The sequence below is a fragment of the Lutra lutra genome, chromosome 15 (assembly GCF_902655055.1).
Source record: "Lutra lutra chromosome 15, mLutLut1.2, whole genome shotgun sequence".
Lineage (NCBI taxonomy): Eukaryota > Metazoa > Chordata > Mammalia > Carnivora > Mustelidae > Lutra > Lutra lutra.
The window spans coordinates 31580152-31586157 of NC_062292.1; the positions used below are offsets into that span (position 1 = coordinate 31580152).

At 41.3% G+C, this 6006-nt stretch overlaps 1 pseudogene; it reads left to right on the forward strand.

Annotated features, from left to right (window-relative positions):
* Positions 1-3776: 3776 nt before the first annotated feature.
* LOC125085567 (ADP-ribosylation factor-like protein 15) lies at positions 3777-5377 on the forward strand (annotated as a pseudogene).
* Positions 5378-6006: the final 629 nt, after the last annotated feature.

The window sequence follows — 6006 nt, forward strand, 5'->3', positions numbered from 1 at the left end:
CCAGCAGCATGGAATTTTTGGTTGAGCAAGGGCACATAAAGGGATTATTCTAACAGCAGGCTTTAAGGAGGCAGGGGAGACAACAGAAAAGGGAAACACGCGATGTTCCACCCTGAGCTGCTGGGCTTCATGGACGTGTATCCTCCTCTCCACCGGAGGCCTGCTGCTAGTACAGATTTTCTCAAGGTCATCTTCAAGTATGCTTGTGTGACCAGTACAATTTCTCATTAGTGATATTTTAAGCAGCCTTCATTCTGAGGGATGGTTACATTTCCCCCTTTTTGTTAATGCAGAAGCAGCAAAATCCGTTTTGCAAGTTCTCGAACCATTAGTCATCAGAAAGATTTTTGTGAGCATCTGAGGACTAAGCATAAAATGATTATAGCAATAAAAAGTGTCATCATTCCATCTATAATGCCAGGACCAGTGTTTTGATCCAAGCAAAGGGGTTTACATCAGACAGAATATAATTAATCCTTTGTGTGAAACTCACTCTTGGAACTTGTAAGGATCCAACTTGGAAATTGTAAGGATCATGAGGAATGCCCTGAATAGTGTCTAGAAGCTGTTTAATATCCACAGTTAAATTACCACCATAATAACTAGCAATATGGGTCTGGGATATATCACATAGCACAGCATGGCCTGGGACTTGAGCATAAGTAGAAGTACTTGACTGTGACATTTAGATATGAGGAATGTGGCAAGTCTCTGGGTTTCAATGATTTTTCTATATCCATCATTTTCATATATTCTCTACTCAACTTTAGTTAATGTCTAAATATGCACTCTCATTCTATCAGTCCTTTTTTTTTCCCTTGAGATTTCTTTAGATTGAAATCCACTGTTTCTTTGTCAAATAAATCATTTGAATTTTTTGTTTAATCATCAGTTAAAAGGGATTTTAACTCTCCCCGGTGCAGGTTTCCTGTCTTCATAAGAAAAATTTTAAAATACCCATCTGACATATTAAATTGCTGATTTTATCTGAATTGCAACCCAGATTTCCTAATTCAAATGAGAATTGGTTGAACAAGCATTTTTTCATTTCATTTTTCATTCAATTTTTCATTTCATTTCATTTTTCATTTGCAAGCAGTCTGCTCTTTTGGTTCATCCATTTGTTGTTCTGCTCTATTTCTCCTGTAGCTGACATAGGATGTGGCCTCTTAACAGTCCACTTGGGAAATAATAAGGGCTTCTTGTGGCCCTGGGGGACTAAGCAAACTACCCAAAGCCTCCCTAGGACAGAGCTGTGACAATGCAGATCCACCATCTGGACCACAGAGTGGTGTTTCCATTCACTGGGGCGGGACCTGCGGATCTGTGTGGTCTAAGGTTGTTTAGGTCAGAAAGGGCATCTAACCGGGATCCTCATTTCCCAAAGAAAGGAAGGAGTTAAATCAATGGAACTAAGTCAGGAGGAGGAATTGAATGTATATTAGTGGGCATTCTCCAGAGAAACAACTGACTGTTTATACCTACATCTCCATGTAATCTCTCTCTAGAGGGGGATTTATTAGAAACTGGCTCACAGGCAGGAGAAGACCAATGTCCCAGCTCAAAGACAGAGGGTTAGAAAGAGGGGCATCTCCCTTACTCAGCCTTTTTGTTTTGGCTCAACCAGTTGGATGAGGCCCAGCAGCATTGGGGTGGCAATCTGTTTTACTGAGTAACCGATTCAAATGTTAGTCCCATCCAGAAACACTCTCATAGGACCAGAGCAAAGTTTCACCCAATTGGGTACCTTGTGGTCCAGCGAAGCCAACACAAAAAATGAACCATCACAACATATTCCACAAGAGTGAATGAAGATTCTGAGTCACGGGGAAATGATACCAAATGAGGTCATGGAGGAAGAAAAGAGAGATTCCCATCTAGGAGGCTGTGCAAGTGCATTTGAGGACCTTTTAAGTGCTTTGAAATTTCATGGAGAGTTTTATCCACATTTTCCATGTTCTAATCCTTGTGGCATCGTTGAGAGTACCTTCAAATCTGGCTTCTAGTTAATTAATTCCTCTGTATCTGCTTATCCCTCTAGCTGAGTTTATAATTTTAGTTATTTCATTTGTCAATTCTAGAAGTTTCACCTGGGTTCCTTTCAAATGTCTGGACACTTTTGGTAATCTTCTTGATGTCAATACATTCTTTTGAAAATACACAGAGTCTGTCATTTGCAGTATGTGGTCTTTGCAAGCTTTTCTTCTCCTTCTCCCGCCCCTCCCCTCCCTGCCCCCTGTCCCCTCCTCCTCCCCCACCTTCTTCTTTGGTTCACATTCTTCACTATTGTATGGGTTCTGATTATTTCCTCAAAAGTTTTTCAATAGGAATATACTAATGCCTGGCTTTAAAGCACATTCCTGTAGAGTAAATTTTATACGTATTCCTCTCAGTACCTCCAATGCGAGTAGATGTAGTAAATTCACATTTTGGCTTAGATTTCTCAGTCCACACATGCAATGTGAATTTCAGGCTATGAAAATTAATAAAGGGAACTTATAAATAAAATGAACAGAAATTAATATTTAAAGGCTTAATTGTTCATGTTAAAAATAACCATGCTTTGGGAGAGGAGTGGTTTCCCAGTGCATTTAAGGGGATGGCCTTAAGCATCCCATCTTGCAACCTGGAGATCTTGTCTACTGCAAAAGAACTTCATAAAAGAATCTCTTCAAGCTCTTTGGAAAGGCCCATATCAGGTCTTGCTAACCAACCCTGTGCTGCCAAACTCCAGGGAATAAGCTCTTGGATTCAGGTGCCACATTTGAGGAAATCTCCAGATTCTATGGGACCTGCACAGCATGCAGTGACCTAAACGTACAGATTTCCCAGCACTGAAGTGGATGGCATCTCAAGAGACAGCTTTGCCACGATGCCTGGATGAGACCTATGTACCTTTTCTCACCCTTGTTTCCTCTCTCCTTCATGGAAAGACAGTGCTCCATCCCACATTTACCAAACCCTTGCAGAAGGGCGCAGCACTTTTTTGTTGTTGTTGTTTTTGTTATGATCTTTCAGAAACAGCCTCCTCATGATAAATCAAACTTTTCCCTTGTTTTTGCTGGAGGGCAGAGGTTTCTGAATCCACAAGTCTTTCTTTCATTGGAACCACTAACAGACTCTGGATTCTTAGGCACATTCACGGTCTCCGCATTTGCACACTTACAGGCTGTATTATTGGATAACGTTGGTTTCTAAACAGTTCTTTGAGATAATACAATTCTAATGCAGCTTTGACATCTTGCTCGTTTGCAAATAGTTGTCCACCCTGTTGTGTCATGTCTATACCTGCACTGCATCTTCCCGAGGGCACTCGGTTAATTCTCTGACAGGCTGCTTGCAGGGCCCACTCTTCTGTTTTCATGGCTGTTTGAAGCAGGGACTCCAGGAGGCATGCATGGCTCTGTCTGGGTTGGCCTCCATAGGGAGAACTGTTCTCTCCTAAGTCACAATAAGTGCCAATAACCATTTTCAGTTGGCTACTTTCTGACCTAGGGTCCTGATTTAGAACCACAATACAATTTGTAATTTTCATGTGAATTTTTATTTTTCTTAAAGATTTTCTTTATGTATTTATTTGAGAGAGGGGGGGAGCATATGCAGCAGGAGCGGCAAGCAGAGGGAGAGGGAGAAGCAGACTCTTCTGCTGAGCAGGGAACCCGATGTGGGACTCTTTCTGATCCTGGAACCCCAGGATCATGACCTGAGGTGAAGGCACATGCTTAACCAACTGAGCCATCCAGGGTTCCTGGCTTTATTTATTTGAGAGAGAATGCATGTGCAAGCTCTTGTGTGAACAGAGGAAGGTGCAGAGGGGGAGTGAGAGGGAGAGGGAGAGAAAATCCCGAGATAAAGAACGATCACCCACGACAGAACAGGAACTACTTACTGACAACAGGAGAGTGAGTCAGGGGGGCACCTCCACCCCCTGCATTTGGCAGAGATTCAAGTCAAAGGCAGGCGGAAGAGCAGGAAAGCTTTTGGGTGGTGAAAGGGGAAGGTCCGATGACAGGTTGTTGGGTGGGGGAGCAGGATGGGAGCTGACAGAAGAGGGCTGTTCTATGTCATAGACCATATCTGAAGAGCATATCTGTTTCCCCTCTTGTTCTCAAGTTCGGGTGTGTGTGTACTAAGTTGGGAGCAAGAACAAGAAAAGCTATCTGGGGCCAATCTCTATAGAGATGTGGCTTGGCTTTCCAGGAGGGCCTCTGCAGGGCTTGTGGGTCCAGTCCTGCCTGGGTTTCTTGGCAGATTTAGAAAGTTCCGTAGACTGGAATCCCTCTCCTAAGCTGTCTTCAGACAACTGAACATCTATGGATAGAGAAACTGTATTCCATAGCAACTATGATTAGTACTGTATATAATAATTACAATAATGATCAATAATAATTATAATCACCTACATATCATTCAATGTATAAATATTAATACGTATGAAATTATATAATCTATATATCATGGTTATAGCATGTATTTAATTATACATATTTATACTAATTATGATAACATAAGTGATAAACTAAATTAAAACATAATAAAGTAATACATTAACAAAGTATTAAATAATAAAAATTTTATGATAAAAATGATTGGCTCACTGGGAGCCAGAGATGCTCCTTTTCCTTATTGTGAGTGGGTCCCAATGCTTTAGGCTGCCAGGTATCTGATCTCCAGATAACTGTTTCTGTACACGGATTATCAGCGTTTTAGAGCACTTTGTGCAAAGGACCACCACATGCATGACCAGACTATGATCTGCTTTGTGTGGGCCCCATGAACTCTGGCAAGGCCCTTCTGTTGTCAAAGGTCTTCAGTGAAAGCCCTGAGAATTTGATCTCAACTTAAAAAATTGTGTGATGAAAAATCAATGCACAGAGGCATGAGGGACAATGTTGGGTTGACAACAGATTTTAGTATTTAAAAGGTATTCTAGAATGCCATCTTGAGTGGTGCCTGGCTGGCTCAGTGGGTATAGCATGTGCCTCTTGATCTGGGGGTCATGAGTTCAAGCCCCACACTGGGCATAGAGATTACTTTAAAAAATGCCATTTTGAACATAAAAGAACTTGAAGAGGCTGATAATATCTGGAAATACTACCAAGGATCTCAAGGGATCTGGAAATGCTAGAAAAGGACTGCAACTCAGCTCTTCAGCACCCACTGTATCTTTTTTACTATTTGCACGTCATCAAGACAAGCCATCTGCTCACTCAGTACAAGAGACCAAAAGCTACTTTGAATCTGAACCACTTGCATGTGGAAAATGCTAGATCCTCATACTTACTTTCTGGATGACTCGCATGTCCTGCAAGATAGCTTCTCTCAGGTGATGAATTCATTAGAAGGAAAAGACAGGTGTCAGGCTATGAGAAGATGAAATCTGATGAACACAATGGTTTCCCAAAGGCCTTGAACCTATCGTTTCCTTTTCTCATTGCTATTTTATTTTGGCATCAAGTCTATAATAGCTCCAATATTCCTCCAGTTATCTCAGACTCTCCTTTCTAGTCAAGTGAATATTCTGTAAATCAGAAGAATGATCATTGGCATTCACATCATGCACACACAACTGAGAGAGAATGGATTCTCTGTTTACCACTGGATTCTCTGCTTACTCAAAGCCTGCCTCCTCCTTCTGTTCTAACTGTCTCTTCTATATTCCGTGTGAAAGTGGATAGAATTCTTGGCTCAGGGAAAGCAATCCCTTATGAAGAACTCAGCCTGGGTCTGTGGGCAGAGTGTTGTGTCACTGGTACTTTCCCTAAGATCTCTATCAGTTCCAAGATCTTGGGATTTTATTTTATTGTGTGTGGGGGGGAGGGGGAGGTGCTTGTTTGTTTTTTGTATACTGCCTTATATATTGGGGAAAAAAACAAGTACCAAAAACTTCAGTTAATCTCTTTAACAGAAAGGAGTAACCTGTCATAGTAAAATTAACCAAAAAAACTTAAAAACAACATGTATGTTTCTTTGATGACATCTGAAGCCTCATTCCACTCTTAAGAG